General features: G+C 48.1%; 3 non-coding genes across 3 annotated transcripts; all 3 read left to right on the plus strand.

Annotated features, from left to right (window-relative positions):
* The first annotated feature begins 7,624 nt into the window (after positions 1-7,624).
* On the plus strand, positions 7,625-7,695 carry trnad-guc (transfer RNA aspartic acid (anticodon GUC)). Its single transcript has one exon. It is a non-coding gene; the product is annotated as a tRNA-Asp (tRNA).
* Positions 7,696-11,390: 3,695 nt separating this feature from the next.
* trnaq-uug (transfer RNA glutamine (anticodon UUG)) lies at positions 11,391-11,462 on the plus strand. Its single transcript has one exon. It is a non-coding gene; the product is annotated as a tRNA-Gln (tRNA).
* A 278-nt stretch (positions 11,463-11,740) lies between these two features.
* trnai-aau (transfer RNA isoleucine (anticodon AAU)) lies at positions 11,741-11,814 on the plus strand. The gene has a single exon. It is a non-coding gene; the product is annotated as a tRNA-Ile (tRNA).
* Positions 11,815-23,558: the final 11,744 nt, after the last annotated feature.

Here is a 23,558-nt window from a genome sequence, read left to right on the forward strand (position 1 = left end):
GTTATTTGATGTTTTTGTTTTGCCATTTGGAAGAAGAACAGAAAAGAAGAAGAGAAAGGTGGGGGGGAGTAGAGGGAGAGACAAAAACAGCAGCAACAAGAATTCCCATAACAACAACAGTGACAAACAGAACAGTTAAATGTCAATGATGGCTAAGGGTCACAATAGAGATGATATCAGTGAAGTGAAACAGTCCAACTTACCAGTAGCAATAGTAACAATGAAGACATGAACCATGATAGTGAACACAATTACAGCCATACAGTTAAAGTAATTAAAATCTCACTGCTTGACATCATTTTTACTGTAATAATAGCATACCAATAGCATATAGACATCAGGGATAAGATGGTAGATTGTGTAGAGAAGCACCCATGTGCTGTGAGTGTCCATATGGAGGTGTGTACTTCTGTGTATATATTCATATATGTGTGCGTAAGCGTGCTTGTGTATGTGAATGCGAGTGTGTGAATGTGTAATTGTCACTGAGAATGACAAAAGGAGAGAGACAACCTTCTACCACCCAGCAAACCCCGCCCCGCGCAGCCAGGTCAAGCCCCCACCGCCAGAGATCCTCCGGCCCCGTGGGTGTGGGCAAAGCCAGGGCCGACTCCCCAAGCAACTCCCCTAAGAGACCAGCAAGAGGCCATGGAGGAGCAATCCCAACCGGCAACAGGGCGCCAACAGGCCAGAGGAGAGCCGCACCCCCGAGACCAGCGGGAGACCATACCCCACTAGGGCAGAAGGGCATTAAAGGCAACACACCTGTGGGCACAGAGGCACCCCCGCCAACCGGGAGGGAGCCCATCCACGGCCGGAGGCGCCGCCCCCCACACACCCCCAGGAAGCAGAACCTGGCCCGCCCCAGGTAACCCCAGGCCTGACCACCGATTTAGGACCGCCCCGGCCAGGACAGAAGAGGCCCGGGCACACTGCCCCATGGAGGACCGGGCAGTAGAGATGGAACACCCTGCGCCAGACCCCTGCAGAGCCCCCCCCCCCCCCCCCGTATATCTACATATATGGCCATATACGTACACACACCCACATATATATATATATATATATATATATATATATATATATATATATATATATATATATATATATATATATAAACTTATCATTATTTATCTAAGTATTTAAAACAATAAATACATAAAATAATCTCAGACACACGCGCACACCCCATCCACTCAATACGCACACACGCAAGCACACACTGTGGACGTCCCCGGGTGGGGCGTCCGGGGCATCACAGGGCGGGGGACCCAGGGGTCCCAGACCCACAACCGGGCCCCGAGCCCAGGGAGGTACGGACCGCCAAGGCATAGCACCCCCAGACTCCCCTTGACCACGGCATCGGGGCTACGGCAGTGTGGCAGACAAAGGAGCGGGTGAGGGGAGAAGACCCGCACATGAGCAAGCGAGGGGGCGAGCAGGCGAGTGGTGAGGTGCTCCACCGCGCCGGCCGACACCCGCCGGGCAGCTCACCCCCGTGAGGGAGAGCCATAGCTCCAAGTCATGGGGAGGCCAAGCACCAGCGCCGAGGAGAGGACCAGCGCAAGGCCACCGACGGACCCCACCATCCACCGGGAGGGCCGTGCTAACTCGGTCTTACTGCGAGAGACCGCCAACTCCGCCTCATTACAAAGGACCGCCAACTCCGTCTTTTACAAAGGAAAGCCCGTCAAAAGGGCTCCTTCCTCTTGCACAAGACTGCCAAGTCCGCCCTATTGCAAAAGACTGCCAAGTCCGCCTTGTCACAGAAGACCGCCAGCTCTGTCTTTCTACAGAAGACTGCCGAGTTCGTCTCTTTGCTTGCCAGCGAATAGTATACACAAGGCTTTAGCACTGGGTGACAAACCTTATTGACCCGAGGGACGCACTCAGTTCTAGGGGTCAAGAACCCTTCTGGCCTCCCTGCATTGGTTGCCTGTTCGCTTTAGGATTCAATCTGAGATTTTGTTGTTTCCTATTTGACCTTTTAGTTTTGGATTAAATTCAATTTGTACCTTCATTTATTGTATTTTATTTTTACCTTTTATTTTACTAGCCTGTCCAGCACTTTAGAAACTCTGTTCATAAAATGTGCTATATCAATAAAGTGGATTGGATTAATGGGCTGCATGCAGCCCCCAGGTCTCAGTTTTCCCACCCCTGCTTTAACACAAAGGGACGACGCCCTTTCACTCACACTCTGATCTAAATTGTCTTACTGTTTGTTGTCTTCTCTTCCGTCGGTATCCCATCAACCTTCAGCTTCCAGTTGTTGAACTGAGAAGACAGCCCATCAAAGGGTTTTGTCTGCCGTGGCCATGGTCTTTCTGTCTCGTCCGCTCCACAACTGGACTCCTCAGGTGTCTTGGGATCCGGCTCGAAGGACCAAGTAAAGGTCAGGTTCAAACTCCTGTGACATCCAAGATGGCGCCGCGGACGGCTGCCTCGGTGTGTTGGTGCGCATTGTTTTGCTTTGTTTTATGTTATAAAACTGTTTTTTGCGCCGGTACCGGGAGCTCTTTCACCAGGGAAGAGCTCATGAACATCAGGGGAGCAACACCAGAGGATTTATTTCCTAAATTCCTGCTTCCAACAGCGGAAATTTTGGATATATTGGTCAAAGGTGCGCTCACCCTTGCACACGCAGCGAAACGCCGGAGGAGAGGAAAACGGGCCGGCGCGCTCGTGCGCCTTCGTCAGCGGGGATTACGCACGTCGCTACCTGGGATATTTCTCTCTAACGTGCGTTCACTTCCCAACAAACTAGATGAACTACAACTGCTGTTGGGAAAAAACAGAGACTTCTCTTCATCTGCGGTTTTGTGCTTTATTGAGACGTGGCTCTGTGGATTATTACCGGACTCTGCGCTGGAGCTGGCTGGCTTCCAACTCCATCACGCGGACAGAGACACGGAACTTTCCGGCAAAACCAAAGGTGGAGGAATCTGTTTCTATATCAACAGTGGTTGGTGCAACGATGTGACAGTGATCCAGCAGCACTGTTCTCCTGACCTGGAATCTTTCACCATTAACACCATTAACATTAACACCTTTTTATTCACCCCGTGAGTTCGCTTCATTCATTCTGGTTGGCGTCTACATCCCGCCGCAAGCCAACGTGCAGGACGCACAGCGCATGCTCGCCGACCAGATACTGTGTGTGGAGCGGACCTACCCGGACTCCTTAGTTATTGTCCTTGGTGACTTTTACAAAGGCAACCTCACCCACGAACTCCCTAAATACAAACAGTTTATCAAATGCCCGACCAGAGAGGAGAATATTCTGGATCATTGTTACACTACAGTCAGGGATGCTTATCACGCCGTCCCCCGTGCTGCTCTGGGACTCTCTGACCACATCATGGTCCACCTGATTCCTGCGTACAGGCAGAAACTAAAGCTCTGCAAACCTATAGTGAGGACATCAAGGAAGTGGACCAGTGAGGCTGTGGAGGATCTCCAGGCGTGTTTGGACTCCACTGACTGGGATGTGTTCAGGACTGCTACCAACAGTCTGGATGAGTACACAGAGGCTGTGACGTCCTACATCAGCTTCTGTGAGGACTGCTGCGTTCCATCACGCACCAGGGTGAGTTACAACAACGACAAACCCTGGTTCACAGCCAAACTCAGACATTTAAGGTTGGCGAAGGAGGAGGCCTTCAGGAGTGGGGACATAAACAAAAACAAAGAGTCGAAGTACAAGTTTAGCAAGGCGGTGAAAGAGGCTAAACGACTGTACTCTGAGAAGCTCCAACACCAATTCTCAGCTAACGACTCTGCGTCTGTCTGGAAAGGGCTCAGGCAGATCACCAACTACAAGCCTAAAGCCCCCCAATCCATCAACGATCGACGCCTAGCCAACGACCTGAACGAGTTCTACTGCCGCTTTGAAAGACAAAAGGACAGTCCAGCAACCATCCCCCTCGACACCTTCCAACAGCTCCAGCTCCAGCCATCTCCACCAAGACCTGCCTTAATGGCCCTCCCTTCCCCCTCCTCACCCACCTCAGTGACGACTCTTTCCATCCACCAGAGAGACGTAAACAAACTCTTCAGGAGACAGAACCCCCGGAAAGCAGCTGGACCGGACTCTGTGTCTCCGTCCGCCTTGAAGCACTGCGCTGACCAGCTGTCTCCAGTGTTCACAGAGATTTTCAACACCTCACTGGAGACATGCCACGTGCCTGCCTGCTTCAAGACCGCAACCATCATCCCTGTTCCCAAAAAGCCAAGGACCACAGGACTTAATGACTTCAGACCCGTCGCCCTGACCTCCGTGGTCATGAAGTCCTTTGAGCGCCTTGTGCTCTCTCACCTCAAAGTCATCACCAACCCTCTCCTAGACCCCCTGCAGTTTGCCTACAGAGCCAACAGGTCTGTAGACGATGCAGTCAACTTGGCCCTCCACTACATCCTCCAGCACCTGGACTCCGCAGGAACCTACGCTAGGATCATGTTCGTGGACTTCAGCTCTGCATTCAACACCATCCTCCCATCTCTGCTCCAGGAGAAGCTCTCCCAGCTGAGCGTGCCTGACTCCACCTGCAGGTGGATTACAGACTTCCTGTCTGACAGGAAACAGTGTGTGAAGCTGGGGAAACACTTCTCCGATACAAGAACCATCAGCACCGGATCCCCCCAGGGCTGCGTTCTTTCTCCTCTGCTCTTCTCCCTGTACACGAACAGTTGTACCTCCAGTCACCAGTCTGTCAAGCTCCTGAAGTTTGCGGACGACACCACCCTCATCGGACTCATCTCTGACGGTGACGAGTCCGCCTACAGGTGGGAGGTTGACCATCTGGCGACTTGGTGCAACCTGAACAACCTGGAGCTCAACGCCCTAAAAACAGTGGAGATGGTTGTGGACAACAGGAAGAAATCAGCCTCTCCTGTCCCCATCACCCTCTGTGACTCTACAATTGACATTGTGGAGTCCTCCCGCTTCCTGGGTACCATCATCTCCCAGGACCTCAAGTGGGAGCCGAACATCAGCTCCCTCATCAAGAAGGCTCACAGAGGATGTACTTCCTACGGCAGCTGAAGAAATTCAGCCTGCCAAAGACAATGATGGTGCACTTCTACACCTCCATCATTGAGTCCATCCTAACCTCCTCCATCACCATCTGATACGCTGCTGCCACTGCTAAGGACAAAGGCAGGCTGCAGCGTGTCATTCGGTCTGCAGAGAAGGTGATTGGCTGCAATCTCCCATCCCTCCAGGACCCTGAGGCGTGCAGAAAGGATTGTGGCCGATCCCTCTCACCCCGGACATAGACTCTTCGAGACGCTCCCCTCTGGCAGGAGGCTGCGGTCCATCAGGACCAAAACCTCACGCCACAAGAACAGTTTCTTCCCGTCTGCTGTCAGCCTCATCAACAAGGCCCGGAACCCCACATGACACTCTTCACACCCCACCTCTGCCTCATCCTGCCACTTTGACACTTTGACACTTTCATTGTATACGTTACATTAACGCTCAGTTTGGACTCTTAGGAAAAACAATCAGACTGCACTTCCGGAATAACAAACAAAAACAGACTGTGTACATATATTTATACTGTTATTCTGTATATTTTGTATCTTCATATTTTGTATTTCATATTTTGTATTCTCATTCTTTTTTAATAGATGTGTGTGCACCTACTACACCAAAACAAATTCCTAGTATGTGTTTGATCATACATGGCAATAAACCTTTTCTGATTCTGATTCTGATAAGCCCCTTCGTGCAGCCCAGTGACGCACCCGATCAGTCATCCGGGAAATATGGATTATGTGTCCAAACTGGGGACAGATGCCCGTGTACACACCTTCAGGGATCAAGCACATATCCTTGTTCCCATGTGTCACCTTGATTTTTTTGTGAAAGAAGGAATTGAACGGCCTTGCTTCCACCCAGTTTCCAACTAGGGACCTTTTGCATGTAAGGCAAACGTGCTAACCACTACACTATGAAGGGTGAGCCCTTTAAGGGGACTGGTGAAGCAGTTGTCAAACAATGACACAAGACGATGCGTCCAAAGTGGGGGCATATTGACAATTGTCCAAATCGACAAATGTTTCTCCCTTGTAGGGAAGATTGTTCCACAAATTATGGGCCTTTCTTCAACAAAACATGAAATCACAATCACGGCTTGACAGGTTTGGCTTGTAACCTCCTCTAACGTTGTCTGGAGGGGTGGCCCTTTGATGAATGAAGTTAAGGTCCTTTCAGCCTGCCAATAAGCATTTTCAAACTATTGGAAAAGTCGCAACGTAAACAGGGATGGTGCTCAAACCCAGGCTTGAACCACGGACCTTTAAATCTTAATTCTCGCACTCACCCAACTGAGCGATTTCAGCTGCAAAGGTGGTGTTCCGCTTTTTCAGTAGAGGCTAAAAGAGGGGCCAGGGTGAAGCTTTGTTTCTGCCACATATGTTGCTGTGTACCTGGCCGAGTGTGTTCTCATCTTGGGTTGGTATGTCCCCATGCTGGTAATGTGGGGTCTACTCTTCTCCACCTGAACAGGGACTTGAACCATGGACAATCAGATTAAAAGTCTGATGCTCTACCAACTGAGCTATCCAGGCGCTTGATGAATGAGGACAACTCACAAGGCAAAATCTTCTGGCATACTGTACTTGACCTTGCAGAGATGAAGAAGCCCCTGTCCCGAAATTGCCACCTCCAAGATCGACGGAGGTCTTAAACTGCCCACATGGACAAGCCTAATATCTTCTGGAAAAAAAGAGTTAATGGTCAGACAAGACAAAGGTTGAGCCAATCACCTGAACAATAAACTTTTGATCTGAGTGTCCGGGATTCAAGTCCCTGTTCAGGTGACCAGGTGGGCACGAGCCCTCCAACTAATGCACCTGCAGTTTAAGGCTATGTTCTGGATTATCAGTGTTTCGCCAAGAGTAAAATTGGGTCGAGCGAGAAGTCCTTTCAGGCAAGAAAACAACAAAAAGCAACACACACCAGCCGTGACAAAACACGGAGCGCCGCCTGATGACGTTGGGAGTGTCGTCCCCATGCAACTGGGAGCCAGTCGCCTTTCGTCAGCGGAGAGGAGTCACCGTCCACGCCTGTGGCTGTGCCTGTACTATGGGAGTCCTACACACAATTTCCCGCTGTCCAGTTCGCCCAGCACGCCAACGCTCTTCCTCCACCAGGGATATTCCCCAGCTGCTGGCACTGCCCGCTCCAACCACACAGGCTGCGTCATCCGCTTTGGTGGGCCGACTTCAGGTGGAAGGTACGATATCCTGGGCGGGGGAAGCTTCTCCTACCACAGCATTAATTGACTCTGGGGCGGACGAGAACTTCATTGATAGCGGACTGGTCAGTTCTCTCAACATTCCTACTGTTGAGCTTGTCCCCCACAAGAATGTCCGCTCGCTAGATGAACATCACCTGGCATGCATTACGCATCAGACGTGCACCATATCCTTGGTGCTGCCGGGTAACCACCACAAGGTCACAAATTTTTTTCTTATGCCCTCTCGCTCAGCTCTGTTAGTACTCGGCCTCCCCTGGCATCCCATGCGTGTGTTGTGATGTTTTGTCATTCAGCGCCACTTTGCAGGGGCACATCCACTCAACAATTTAATTTGTTCTCCGACAGTGTTTCCAAACGTGGCATTGGTGGTTCAGTGGTAGAATTCTCGCTTGTCAAGCGGGAGGCCCGGGTCCTGTTCCCGGCCAATGCAGTATATCTTAGCTTATACCTTTCTTTAGAGCTCATGTTGAAAAAGTACAAAGGCTCTTTTCCTGCGAAAGGGCAGTATTCAGAATGACACCTGAAACGTAACAGACCGGACCACCCGAGAGTTAAGGTGGACAGCACTTAGTGAAACCTTACTGCAGTCATGCTGTTGTACTCCCTGTCGCGCAATTGGTCAGCACGTTTGGCTGTTAACTGAGAGGTTGGTGGTTCGAGCCCACCCAGGGACTCTCAATTCACACATGTGTTGGACTTTGGACTCCCTCCCTTGTATGAACATTTTTCCCCACTGGCGAACTGTTTTTGTGTTGGTACCAGATGAACTGCTGGCACTGTGGCTAAGCTGGTCAAAGTGCCTGTCTAGTAAACAGGAGATCGTGGGTTCAAATTCCAGCAGTGCCTGGGTGCTTGGTCAGTGAAACTTTGGCAGCTGATTTGTCAACCATGTACTTCTTTTTGTCACTTGCCCTTCAAGAACGAATTGACGTTGCATCCACAGCTGACATGATTGTTGTGGATCCCAGTACGCCAGAAGGTGCTTGAATCCAAAGAGTATGACATTGTGATGTTTTGTCATTCAGCGCCACTTTGCAGAGGCTCATCCACTTGACAGTTGAATTTTGTTCTCTTACAGTGTGTCCCCACGTGACATTGGTGGTTCAGTGGTAGAATTCTCACTTGCCAAGCGCGGGCCGCGCTTGTGTTGTTGACATTTGCTGCCAGCCAATCAGGATGCGAGACGAAAGTCAGACAAGCAGAGAGACTTTGGAGAAATGAAGTCAGGTGTCCGAATCCCGTCTAAGCATCAGTCAAGTCACCATTTTCTTCTCCACAATATATATCTTTTCCAATTAATCCCTATATGATTACAAACTATTCCTATCAGGCTTATATTGATACCAGTGCTTGAAATAAAACACACACTTTTGTGGCGCAATAAAAGTATCTGACAGGGCCCCGCTGATAAAAGTCATGTATTGATGTCCCATCCCCTTGATATTTTGATTTTGGTTGACAACAGCACAGACATGTTTTTGTTTGAGTTTTTTTGACACGGGAGGTGGTTGCTCCTGCTCCAATGGGGTATGAGCAGGTGGTGGTGGTGGTGGTGATGGTGGAATGACCATAGCTGCAGGCAGTGTCACGACAGGCACAGCAGAGGTAGTGCTTAGCAACTGCCAAAGCTGCTGTGTATGTTGCAGCTTCTCTGGGCTGGTATTTAGTGAAGATGATGTATTGAGAAATTTACTGTTGTGTTTCATGTATTTGGAAATATGCAATTTTGATGTTGGATGCAGCATGCTGTTGGGGTCTTTGCTGGACTTGTGGACAAGAGTGCCATACTCCCAAACCACAAGCTTGATCATGTCCTCGTGCCCGCGGTGTTTATTAAGGAGCTCGTCAATTGCCGACTTCTTTGGAGACGGCCAGCGCTTGTGGTCCAACACAAATACTCTCCCTCCAGTCTTCACTGGTCCAGTGCGGGCAGCAGTCGGAGAACATTGGATGGGTAATCTTCTTGTGGGCTCTAGGCAAAGAAAACCAAGAGATACACATTTGTTATTTGGTTCAAACAAGATGCAACACTATTAGAACAAGGGGACACATGATTAGTTTAGATAAGTTTTTACCTGGCTGTGGCTGAAGCTCAGTAACAGAAGCTTTATTGTCCAAGTCAGATGCTGGGATAGGGGCCACACGACTAGACGTAGTCACAGTAGCAGTTTGAAGAGGGTGAACAAAGCTGAAAAGCCTGGTGGGAGGTGTGGAGGAAGGCTGCACTGGGTCTGCTCCCTGACCAGCTCCCTGATCAGGCAGGATGCCTGGAGAAGGAGCACTTGTGGCGTGGCCGGGGTCCTTCTTGGTTTTATGTTTGTCCCAGTCTAAAGGGACCGGACAACATTCTGGCTCCCTGTACTCCAGGCCAAACCTCTCCCCGGTGTCTTCAGCTGCCAGACGAAGAGCAGGGTACTTTTCTTCGCCAAAGACCCGTCTGGAAACAGCATTCAGGGAGCATATCAGTGCAGGGTTGAAAACAGGCGGGAGAGAAACGCCTGGCAGTTTCAGGTCCAGCAGACGCTGATAGTTCCAGCGACACACTCCTGTCATGGCCTGGGCCTGGAACAGCTCTGGGGAGACCTGCGTGCCGGTCACCCATTTGGCCTGGTGAAAGTGGTAGCCCTCCTGCTGCGACGTGCCTCTGATGGGGATCCAGACGGGGACTGCTGCACGCTCACCTGGCACGTGGTTTAACTGTATCGTTCCTCCACGGCGGTACAGTATGCCCCCTTCCACCTCAGGATCACTGAGGCAACCGCGCAGAATGTGGACTCGTTGGATCCTCCATCTCTTTAGCATGGAGGGCTTATAAAGAGGGATGCCATTCGGATCTGTGGTCAGGTGAAAGTGCTTCAACACCCCTTCCACTCTCTGAATAAGCGTCCCGGGCGGAGGAATCTTTATCCTGCAGTGCTCATGAATATGCTGCTTGGTGGGATTTGCAGGCTGGATGCCACAGAAGACGTATGCATCCTGGAGCCTCTGCAGGTCTTCCTGGTCCACCACAGAGAAGGCAGCCGACAGGAACTGTGCGAAGGTGCCGTATAACGGGGGATATTCTGAGACACACAGATGTGGCCTCAGTAACAATTGTGTCAGTTGTTTGCCATGCATCCCAGTTGAGGTGTTTCTCCGCAGAAGACTCTGCAACCCTGAATGGTGCGCAGCAATCTCTGAGAAACACAAATAACATATGAAATAATGAAACTTAATAGAATTAATTTCTACCTGAAGTTCAGGATGAATGTGGTGGGTGGGTGTAGCAGAAGCGGCCACAGCGCCACTCATGGACAAAAGTATATTACATTCATAGTGGCCTTTCTCTCTCATTGGAAATGAATGGGGAAAATTTAGCTCGTTTCAGCTGAACTATCCCCGCCAGCCGCATGGGAGACTGGGGTTCGATTCCCCGACGGGGAGTTCCTCTTTTGTATGTCACAATGTGAACAAACAAACCCTTCTCATTAGAACAAAACCTCTCTTAATCTTCTTCTCAAGGTGTTCAGGTGTCTTGTACAATCTGACAGTCTTTTGCTGCCAAATCATTCCAGTCGTGGATAATGGAGCTGACCAGGAAAATGCCAGCTGTGGGATTTCAACCAGTGCCTCCTGAGCGTAAGGAACCTTAATCTGGTCAGTTGACAGCTCAGCCCCTCTCTTCACCCGCATGTCCAGAACATGCGGACGCAGGTCTGATGACACGACTGCAAAGTCGATCATAGACCTGCAGCCAAGGGTGTCCTGGTGCCAAGTGCACTTATGGACATCCCTATGTTCGAACATGGTGTTAGTTATGGACAAACTGTGGTTCGCACAGAAGTCCAATAACATCACACTGCCCGGGTTCAGATAAGGGAGGCCGTTCCTCCCAATCACGCTCCTCCAGGTCACACTGTCAATGCCCACATGGACGTTGAAGTCTCCCAGTAGAACGACGGAGTCACCAGGACTCCAAAAAGACCGGGTACTCCGCACTGCCGTTTAGCACGTACGCACAAATGACAGTTAGGACCTTTTCCCCAGCCCGAAGGCGTAGAGAAATTACCCTCAGTGAAGTTATATCAACGCTAATGTAATCTGACAGGATGTACTTCAGGGCCCGGCGCTGTCTGTACCCTTGCAGGTTCCGTGGTGTAATGGTTAGCACCCTGGACTTTGAATCCAGTGGTCTAAGTTCAAGTCTTGGTGGAACCAAGGGATTGTCCTGTTGCCCTTGTATTTTGAGGGCAAAAAGGAGACGTTTGCACCGTGTGCCACCGCACCAGGCACGCTAAACAATCTGTTTTCCTTGTTTTAGCTTGTTCCACCATCAAAAGCCAATTGTTAAACTGTCCCGAAATACCTGTCAAGAGCACAAACAAGGTGTCGACCAGGTACCCACTTATCGCCCTCAGACCCCAGCGTACCGATTGAGTCTGCTTCGGGGTACATAAAATTAAAAAAAAACATAAAATATTGCAAAGGTGTCCAGTGGCCGGTTAGCTCAGTTGGTCAGAGCGTGGTGCTAATAACGCCAAGGTCACGGGTTCAACCCCCGTACTAGCCACTCTTCTTTATGTGCTCCAGGAACAACAAAAGCCCAGGGCGGCAACTTACCGGCCCCCATAACCGACATCACACCACCCACCCTCGACAAGGCCGGGGAAAGGTAAAGAAAACAGCATGTCAAAGCAGAGCGGCAAAAAACCTCTTGGTCACCAAGACTCAAGGAGCAGATCAATGGGGGCAGTGGACCCCATTATCCTCTTCAGACCACGAGTGCAGAGAATGCGGACCGTGAAGAAACGACAAAAGCCCCCGTTGACAACAACTAACAGTACACCACCACAAGGAAAACAGCATGGCAAAGCAGAGCAGCGGTAAACCTCTCGCCCACCGTGACTGCATAATCAATGGGGGCAGATGACCCCGTTGTCCGAGAAGCAAAATTTCGACCACGAGCACAGAGAATGCGGTCTGTTAAGGATGAGTTAGTTGATTTGAGCTGGAAACATTTGATGCAAAGGTGTCCTGTGGTTGGTTAGCTCAGTTGGTCAGAGCGTGGTGCTAATAACGCCAAGGTACCGATTGAGTCTGCTTCGGGGTACATAAAATTAAAAAAAACATAAAATATATATATATATATATTTTTTCCCTTTATTTGGGCAAATATGTGAATCATTACAGTGCATTTCTTACATCAATCAAAATATAACTTTCCATTATTTACATTTGTATTCAACTATATATATATATATATATATATATATATATATATATATATATATATATATATATATATATATATATATATATATATATATATATATATATATATATATATATATTCAACTAGCCCAAAAGGAGTAGGCTGAAGCAAAAGCTTATAAATGCCTACCCCTTTTTGCAGGATATAATCATGTTCATGCCACTGTCTTGTTTCCCCTGTTATTATTTTTATTGTAATATTATTATTATTATTATTATCATTATTATCATTATTGTTATAATCTTTATCATTATTACCATCATTATAATCATCATTAATATTACCATTTTCATCATTATAGTTAAAATTTTTGTGATTTTTTATTTTTAATTATTTAATTTTACAGACTTCATTGCTTCTTGTAGAGTGTAGAGATTTCATCTGTTATTTTCTGAAATCCGCAGTCTTTGTGTGTCAATTTATTAGCCCACTTTTTTTTGTGACATTTACTTATTTACTGTATTGCATGTGTCTAATCTTATGCATTAAAAAACAAGAACTTGAGACTGTGTCTGGACAGGTGACCAACCCAAACATCAGTTTCTTCTTGTTAAACCCTACCTGAGGTTTTTAGACGTGTTTATTAGTTTGTGTGTGTCTAGTCTTGTGCATTAGGAAGCAAGGTTTTAGGTCTGTGCTCAAACCAATTTTTGAAGCAATGATGTCTTGCTGTCCATTATTACTATTTTTTGTAAAGTAATAACTAATAATAATTATAATTAATGATAATAATAATGATAATCCCTACCTCTATATTTATGCATGTTAGCCTGGGTACCTCTAACAATTTAGTATAGTTACAAAGGTATTAAGGTAATATTCTTACATTTCTCATATCAGTCAATCAGAGATTCCAGCAGAGATGACAAGACAGTAGAATGATCACTATTAAAATACCATTCCCACTTATATTTATATTTATAAGACACTTATCTTGTACTGTGTCACATGTCATTGAATTTACAACTAAATTAAATTCAGTAGTGCCACCAATGTCATATCCTGGGGCCCTTGCCCTGTTCCCCAGTCTCCTCCCTGTCTTTTGTGTCTCCTCAGATCCTCGTTTCCTGGCTGGAGGCGGAGCTGCTGAACGCACCTGAAGCCAATCACCCCACTGGCACTTAAGCGGACTGCAGACAGCTGGCCAACGCCGGATTATTGTGCTACCTACGCTACGATACCCATGCCGCTGCTCTTCCTAGTTACACCTGTTGTTTTGCGTTCAGCAGCGCTCGCCTTCAGCCAGCCTATCTTGTGTTTGTTTCCATGGTGCTCTTTCCCGACACCATCGCTTTTTGTTTCTTCCTTTTGGGCCGAATAAAAGCCTTGAGACGCACTTACCTGACTCCTGTCTCCGTGTCCGGAACCAAGACTCACCCCGCGACGTAACAGAATAATCCGGCCATAAGAATGGATCCCGGCGACACGGACCCGGTCAAAAAGTCCCTCCGTCTCCAAGCCATGCGCCTCTCCAAACAAGAGGAACTATTCGGCGCTCTCGGTGCCAGCGTGCAGAACTTGGCCGAGCAGCAAGATGCACGCATGGCCGCCCTCGAAGCTCAGCTCAACACGGTGCTCTCGGCTCTGCAGGTCCTCCCGGCTCTCGCCACACCTCCGGTGGCGGACGTCCCTCCGGACCCTTCCCCTCTGCCCATGGGGCCCAGCCCGGCCGCCGTTTGCCCCCAGCTCTCGAAACCGGAGCGATTCTCCGGGGACTCAGGTGACGTGCGCACCTTCCTGACACAGTGCGAGCTGCACTTCGAGCTTCAAGCAGCCGCCTTCCCCACGGAACGCGCTCGAGTTGCCTTTGCCACCTCCCACCTCACGGGCAAGGCGGGCGCCTGGGCCACAGCGGAATGGAGCCGGCGCTCGGCCATCTGCTCCTCATTCTCCTCGTTTGCCAAGGCCTTGGAGCAGGTGTTCCAGCGTAATCTCCCCGGCCGCGAGGCAGCGCGGACCCTCCTGAGGCTTCGCCAAGACAGGCTCAGCGTCTCGGACTACGCGATCGAGTTCCGCGCGCTCGCAGCCATGAGCGACTGGAACCCCTCAGCCCTCCTGGATGTGTTCTCCGACGGGCTCGCGGAACGAATCCGAGACCACATGATCCCTCTGGAGACGCCGAGCGACCTGGACGAGTTGATCGCCTTGGCCGTCCGCATCGAAAAGCGCTTGAACTTCCGCGAGCAGGACCGGCTCCTCCGTCGCGCCGCGCCGACCGTCGTTCGGAGATTCCCCGATGAGCGGCACCTCAACGACAGGCCGTCCGCCTCCATGGGGACAACACCTACGCTGGCTCCGGAGGAACCGATGCAGCTCGGCGGACATCGCCTCACGCCGGCCGAGAGGAGGCGTCGCCTTCGGCTTCGTCTCTGCATCTACTGCGGACAACCCGACCACAACATCTCTCGCTGTCCACTCCGCCCAGACAGCCAACGCTCACAAGCTACGGGCGCGCCCTCTCCTGGTTCGTCGGTGATCTCTCTGGCCGCGCCTCCTGTCTCGACCACGTCTGCTGTCAGCCGATTGCAGCTGCCAGGTACACTTTCCTGGTCTGATATCAGCGTAGATATCAAGACTTTTATCGACTCTGGCTCGGACGACTGCTTCCTCGACGAAGCATTTGTGGTTAGCTCGTCTATCCCTGTGGTGCCGCTATCTACGCCCAAGATTGTACGCTCATTGGACGGGCGCCACCTTGCTAAGGTCACTCACCAGACCCGCTCTCTTGTGCTCCGCCTATCTGGCAACCACGTTGAAAATTTATCTTTTTTCGTCATCCCCTCGCGCTCCGCTCCGGTGGTTTTAGGGCTTAATTGGCTAAACAGACACAACCCTCACATTGACTGGGCGAAGCCAGCCAGAGCTAACTGGAGCATTTTCTGCCACACACATTGCCTTAGGGGGGCGTGTCCCCGTCTGCCGACCACTCGCGCCGCTACTGCCGAACCCATCGATCTCTCCTCGGTCCCCTCCGCCTACCACGATCTCCGTGACGTGTTCAGCAAGAGCAGGGCCATGTCACTCCCCCCTCACCGTCCGTACGACTGCAGTATAGATCTTCACCCCGGTGCCACACTCCCCACCTCACGCCTGTATAATGTGTCTAAGCCGGAGAGAGAGGCACTTGAAGAGTATATTTCTTCCTCTCTCGCGTCGGGTCTCATTCGCCCCTCCTCCTCTCCTCTAGCTGCCGGCTTCTTCTTCGTAGAGAAGAAGGATAAGTCACTCCGCCCATGTGTGGATTTCCGCGCCCTCAATAATATCACGGTCAAGAACAAATACCCACTTCCCTTGCTGGACTCTGCGTTTACCTCCCTTTACTCAGCGAAGTTTTTCACCAAGCTCGACCTCCGCAACGCTTACCACCTTGTCCGCATCCGTGAGGGGGACGAGTGGAAAACTGCGTTTAACACCCCCATAGGCCACTTCGAATACCTAGTAATGCCGTTTGGACTCACCAATGCTCCGGCCGTCTTTCAGGGCCTCATTAACGATGTTCTTCGAGATATGCTGGGTCGGTTTGTCTTTGTCTATCTGGATGACATCTTGATTTTTTCTGCCACGCTCGAGGAGCATATCCAGCAAGTGAGGCTGGTCTTACGTAGGCTCCTCGACAACAAGCTTTTCGTTAAGGCCGAGAAATGCACTTTTCATGCTTCGTCTGTGTCTTTTCTGGGATTTGTGGTGGAGAAGGGGCAACTCCGAGCCGACCCAGCCAAGATCCAGGCTGTGGTCGATTGGCCCTCTCCTACATCAAGAAAGGACCTTCAAAGGTTTCTGGGCTTTGCTAATTTCTACCGTCGCTTCATTCAGAATTTCAGTCGGGTCGCAGAACCTTTGAACAGGCTCACATCCTCTAAGATTCCTTTTGTGTGGTCCCCTGACGCTAATTCTGCCTTTGAATGTCTCAAGTCGTGCTTCACCTCTGCTCCTGTTCTTGTCCACCCTGACCCTCTCTCTCAATTCTTTGTCGAGGTGGACGCGTCCGACACTGGCGTGGGGGCGGTCCTCTCCCAGCGCTCCACCGCCGATCAGAAGCTGCACCCCTGTGCCTTCTTCTCTCGCCGTCTGACCCCGGCGGAACGCAACTACGATATTGGCAACAGGGAATTACTGGCCGTCGTCTTGGCCCTACAGGAGTGGAGGCACTGGCTGGAGGGTTCGGCGGTCCCCTTTGTCGTTCTCACTGATCACAAGAACTTGGCTTACCTCCGCTCTGCCCACAGACTTAACCCACGGCAGGCACGCTGGGCCCTATTTCTCACCAGATTTGACTTCACTCTGACCTTCCGCCCCGGTTCCCGGAATGGCAAGCCCGATGCCCTGTCACGGATGTACTCTCCGCCCTTGCACACACCTCCTCAGGAGACCATCCTCCCTCTGTCCCGCATCCTTGGGGGCCTTCAGTGGGACGTGGAGAAACGGGTGATGGACGCCCTGAAGGACTCTTCCCCTCCGGGGGGCTGCCCAGCTGGACGCCTGTTTGTTGCCCCTGACCTTCGCCCAGAGGTTCTTCGCTGGGCGCATGAGTCCAAGCTCGCGTGCCATCCCGGAGTTTCGCGCACCACCTTTCTCCTGTCGCAGAGGTTCTGGTGGCCTTCCCTGCGCTCGGACGTCACAGAGTTTGTGGCCGCTTGCTCAACATGTGCCCGCAATAAGTCCTCCCATCAGGCCCCGGCAGGCCTCCTATGCCCCCTCCCCATCCCATCCCGGCCGTGGTCCCACGTGGCTTTAGACTTTGTCACCGGCCTTCCCCCATCCAATGGGAACACGGTCATCCTCACCATTGTGGACCGTTTCTCCAAGATGGCCCACTTCGTCGCCCTCCCCAAGCTCCCCTCAGCCCTGGAGACCGCCCAGCTACTGGTCACCCACGTTTTCCGGCTTCACGGCATCCCTGTCGACGTCGTCTCCGACAGGGGACCACAATTTTCCTCTGCTGTATGGAAGGCTTTCTGCAAAGCTTTGGGGGCGACCGCCAGCCTGTCCTCAGGCTACCATCCTCAGACAAATGGCCAGTCCGAGAGAGCGAACCAGGACCTGGAGGCGGCCATCCGCTGCGTATGCCACCAGCAGCCTGCCTCATGGGCCATCAACTTACCCTGGATTGAGTATGCCCGCAACTCCCTGGTCAGCTCCGCCACAGGTCTCTCTCCGTTCCATGGGGCATATGGCTACCAGCCCCCAGCCTTCCCTTCTCTAGAGGCAGAGTCAGCTGTCCCCTCGGTGTCCGCCCACCTGCGCTGCGCCCGCCTGGCTTGGCGCAACACCCGGATGGCCCTGGCACGCACAGCGGAACGCAACCAGCGCCTGGCCAACCGCCACCGTGTGGCAGCTCCGGAGTACAAGCCGGGACAGAGGGTTTGGTTGTCCACTCGTGACCTGCCCCTCCACACCAGTTCCAAGAAGCTCCAGCCTAGGTTCATTGGCCCTTATCCCGTGGAACGGGTCATCAGCCCCACCTCGGTGTTGCTTAGCCTCCCGGACTCCCTGGGGATCCACCCCACGTTTCACGTCTCCCTCCTCAAACCCGTCAGAGTCAGCGACCTCAGCCCTCCAGATGTGCCTCCTCCTCCTCCCAGGCTTATCGACGGCCACCCCGCATTCTCGGTCAAGGCCATTTTGGACGTGAGAAGAAGGGGCAGGGGTTTCCAGTACCTGGTCGACTGGGAGGGGTACCGCCCCGAGGACCGTTCATGGGTCTCTCGGGCGCTCATTCTTGACCCGGACTTGCTTGCTAACTTTTACCGTCGTTTCCCCGAGAAGCCAGGTAGGCCGCCAGGTGGCGCCCGTCCTTAAGGGGGGGGTACTGTCATATCCTGGGGCCCTTGCCCTGTTCCCCAGTCTCCTCCCTGTCTTTTGTGTCTCCTCAGATCCTCGTTTCCTGGCTGGAGGCGGAGCTGCTGAACGCACCTGAAGCCAATCACCCCACTGGCACTTAAGCGGACTGCAGACAGCTGGCCAACGCCGGATTATTGTGCTACCTACGCTACGATACCCATGCCGCTGCTCTTCCTAGTTACACCTGTTGTTTTGCGTTCAGCAGCGCTCGCCTTCAGCCAGCCTATCTTGTGTTTGTTTCCATGGTGCTCTTTCCCGACACCATCGCTTTTTGTTTCTTCCTTTTGGGCCGAATAAAAGCCTTGAGACGCACTTACCTGACTCCTGTCTCCGTGTCCGGAACCAAGACTCACCCCGCGACGTAACAACCAATGTAGACAGTTTTTTTTTTTTTCCCCCAAAATCAACAATACTTTTCCCCTGTGGCTACCGACAACCAAGCAAACAAAATAATGAGTAACATTTAAAGAGGAGAACATTTAAAGAGGAGAAAGGGGAAAAAAAATACATTTATATATACACACATATATACATACATATATACATATATATACATATATATATATATACATACATATACATATAACACATATACATATGCATATGTATATATATACACATCTACACATAGATGTATAAACACACATGCACATGTACACAAATAAGATATTGAGGACAAACATAACTGCAATACAACTTTATATACACGTTTCGCTATACATGTCGCTATTATAATTTGATAAAATCCAATCTTTATATTTTCGTTTAAATTGTGATATGCTTTTACTCTCCTTAATTTCCGACGGCAAACTCTCCCATTGCTTTATTCCACAATTGGAAACACAGAAACCTTTTCTTGTGGTCCGGTAACTTTCAGATTTAAAATGGTTTGGATTTCTGAATTGATAGGATATTTCTTTTTCCTTGAACAGACTTTGAATGTTTCCTGGTAAGAGTTTATGTTTAGCTTTGTAAATGATCTGTAAGGTTTTCAAGGATATTATATCTGCAAATTTGAGCAGTTTGGATTCGAGGAATAATGGGTTAGTATGCTCTATGACACCTACCTTATGTATATGCCGAATTGCTCTTTTTTGCAGGAGGACCAGAGGTTGCAGATTGGTTTTGAAGTTGTTTCCCCATATCTCTGAACAATAAGTCAGATATGGCATTACAAGTGTGGAATATAGGATGTGAAGAGATTTATAGGTTAAAACATGTCGTGCTTTACTGAGAATTGCAACATTTTTTGCCATTTTTTTTGCTGTGTAGTTAATGTGTGATTTCCAATTTAATTGGCTATCGAGAATTACACCTAAAAATCGGATTTCATTAACTTGTGTGATTGTTGTTCCACCAATTGAAATTTTAATCTCTTTGTTTTTTAATTGCTTTCCAAAATATACACATTTTGTCTTGTTCATGTTCAGTGATAATTTGTTTGAATCGAACCATAATTTAATCTTGAAAAATTCTGATGTTATTTTGTGGATCAATTCATCAAGATTTTTTCCTGAGGAAAACAAACTAGTGTCATCGGCAAAAAGAACTGGTTTTAAAAAGTCTGACACATGACACAGATCATTAATATATAATGAGAAAAATTTGGGTCCTAGCACAGAGCCCTGGGGGACCCCACAGGTTACTTGCAAATGTTCTGAGTTATAATTTTCCATACTAACGTACTGTACTCTTCGGTCTAGGTAACTTCGAATCCATTCTAATGCTAATCCTCTTATTCCATATCTGTCCAATTTCCTCAGTAGAATATCATGATCTATGGTGTCAAAAGCTTTGCTCAAGTCCACAAATATTCCAATGGAGTGATTTTTTTCTTCAAGAGCAGATGATATTGTTTCTACAGTGTCCATGAGTGCTAAGGCTGTTGAATGCTTGGATCTGAACCCATATTGAGCATCGGACAGTAGTGAATGTTTGTTCATAAATTTTTCCAATTGATTATTGAATAACTTTTCGAGAATTTTTGAGAACTGCGGTAATAATGAAATAGGTCTAAAGTTATTAAAGTCCTGTTTGTCACCTGATTTATATACTGGTATAATTTTGGCTATTTTCATTTTGCTGGGGAATACACCTGAACTGAAAGACAAATTACATATGTGTGTCAGTGGTAAAGCTATATGTTTAATTGTGGATTTAATTGTTGACATGTCGAGATCATTGTAGTCTGTTGATTTCTTACTGATGAATTTGTTAACTGTTTGTATAATTTCATTTGGTTCGACTGGGGATATGAACATGGATGAGGTATTACGTTCTGTTAAATTTTCTTTCCAGCCTAAGGGGAGTACTGGATCTGGTATTTCCCTGGCCAGTGTTGGTCCCACATTTACAAAATATTCATTTATTTTTTTTACCACAGTATTTTTATCGAAACATTCTTTGCCTGCAATACGGAAAAAATTAAAAAATAAAAAAATAATTATTGGATTTTTTTCCTTTGTTTATCACAGTTTTTAGAATACTCCAAAAAGCCTTCATATTATTTCTGCTTTTTCCTAACTCGGTACTGTAATAATCTTGTTTGCTTTTCCTTAAAATGGAAGTTAATTTGCTTTTATATGATTTGTACCTACTTTCAGCATCCTGTGTTCTTTGTTTGATGAAGTTTTTATGAAGTGCATTTTTTTTCTTACAAGCATTCTGAAGACCTTTTGTCATCCATGGACATGGATTGTTATTCTTTTTTATACAATGTTTTGACAGCACTCATTATATATAGTATTGAAAACAGTCAGAAATCTATTGTATGCACTGTCCACATCATTATCTGATAATACCAAATCCCAGTTCACTGCTTTCAATTCATTTTCCAATTTGTTAAGTGAGTTGTCATCTTTGATTCTTCTGTAATATATTTTAGATGTGCCGCAATATTTTGTTCTATAATTAGTGTCATATAATAAAAATATTGGTAAGTGGTCACTGATGTCGCTCAAGAAGATCCCACTTTCCAGGCTATTGGTGAAATTGTTTATGAAAATATTATCTAATAGTGTTGCACTGTGAGTTGTAACTCGAGTTGGCCTGGTTATGGATGGGTACAAATGCATACTATATACTGTGTTTACGAAATTGTCTATTGTCTTGTCATGACCGGTTTTTAGAATATCAATATTAAAGTCTCCACATATGAATAAATTCTTATGATCTTTCGGTGAGTATGTTTGTTCCATCCATTCCTTAAATTGTTCGATATTTGCTGATGGTGGTCTATGTACACAACTCACAAGTGCTCGCTTATCTTTTTCATTAAATATTTCAATTGTTAAACTTTCTACTAAATTATCTATGGTAAGTGACATGTTATTTATGACTTTATAATTTAGATTCCTGTTCACATACAAGCCAACTCCTCCTCCTCCTTTATTTTTCCTATCTAGATGAATGAATTCGTATCCTTCTATGTCAAATTGATTATCTATGTCTGGTCTTAACCACGTCTCAGTTATTGCTATAATATTGAACGGCTGTGTAAATTCACTTATGAAGTTTTTAATACTCAAAAAATTGGAAAGCAAACTGCGTGCATTAAAATGAACTATACTGAATTTGCCTTCATTATCTAATTGATTATATTGTTCAGCAGTGTAGTATTTGCTATTTATGTTTATATTATTGAAAAGATTATTGTCAGGGTCTATATTTGTTTCATTTTCTAAATCACTATACTCTTGGCTCTCAAAGGGGTTTAATTCAATATTTTGATATTGTCTAATTAATGATTGTAGTTGCTTACTTGATGATGATTGTCCATGTGTATCTGTCATTATGGTATGATGTGTTGATTATGTTTCCTAATACTTGTCCAGATCTTGAATTTGCCTCACCACCATCACTCTTGCCTCTTCTGGTGATCCATTTTGTTTTATGAAGACCTTGCAATTCCTGACCCATGTTTGCTGGATTTTCCCTTGTTTCTTTAGTTGCCGTGCTTTTCTTGCGATGTCTGCGTTCCGTTTTGTCAAGTGTTTGTTAATGTAGATATCAGTACCTTTAAGTTTGCGTCCTTGTTTTAGCAGTTCTGTTTTTTTCCTTTCTGTTGGTGAATCTAATTATTACTGCGGGTGGTCTTCCGTGTGTAGGCAGGGGGTGACAAGCTTCGATATGTTCCGTTTCCAGTTTAATTCCCAAGTTGTGTAGCTGGGTCATCACCTGCTGCTCAACTGAGCTCAATTCAGAATCGCTCGGTTCGCCGGTCCCTCTCTCCTCAGGTACAAGAGCCCGAGCATACGAGCGCGGACGAATTTTGATACCTGTGATTATGATGTCATTTAATCTTGTATATTGCTCCAGATCGTCCACTCGTTGTTCTAGCTCCAAGATCCTTTGCTCCCTTTCGGCGTCTCTAGCACTCAGTCTTTTCATCTCTTCCTCCATAGCTCCGAACCTCCGTAGTAGCTGCTCCTGCTGTGTTAGCACCATGCTAACATTGGCACTCAGGGAGTCCAGTGCGCTCCTGATCTCCTCAAACTCCTCCGGAGCAGGTCCCTTTTTCGGTGGCATTTTCACTCTCTTTTGTTTTTAATTAATTGTAAAAAAATGTGGTCAAAGTCAAAGTCAAAGCTGCCAAATCCAAATCTACTAGGCTCGTGACACGGGAATGACAGCAGGAAGTGGCATTCTATATTATGCTCTGGTATTACCAGGAATGGGAAACCCCCCCTTGCCAGTTTCGGAGGTAATAACAAATGACCATGCCGTCCCTTCAATAACACACTGGCTCATGAACTTTCATCGACAGCTGTCACACATCACCAAAAGGAAAATAAGTCAGGTGGAGACAGACTTCAGTTGGGCACTTATAAACAGTGTTTTACTGGCCTTCAATAGAGAAGACGTCTCAGCATATATCCGAAAAGTGTACGCCATTGTCCACCATCAAGGTGACTTCAACCGACCCTTCACTATCCTTCATCTCTGTGCAGCCCATATTTTAAAAGCTGTTAGCCAGGCAATCGGCAGCAAAACCAAATGCAAAAAATCTAAGGAATTTGCTACCTACTGTTTTGCTGCTGTCCAAAACAGCACAGATGTTGAAACAGCGCTACAAATTTTTCATCATATGTGCGTTGTTTTCTTCAGCGAAGAAGAAAACAACTTGCTTCGGGGGAGTCTACAGCATCTGCAGAAGGTCATGAAGATCCACAAAGCTGAGCCTCTGACCGAGGTCTGTGAGA

This window comes from Doryrhamphus excisus, chromosome 3 (genome assembly GCF_030265055.1).
Source record: "Doryrhamphus excisus isolate RoL2022-K1 chromosome 3, RoL_Dexc_1.0, whole genome shotgun sequence".
Lineage (NCBI taxonomy): Eukaryota > Metazoa > Chordata > Actinopteri > Syngnathiformes > Syngnathidae > Doryrhamphus > Doryrhamphus excisus.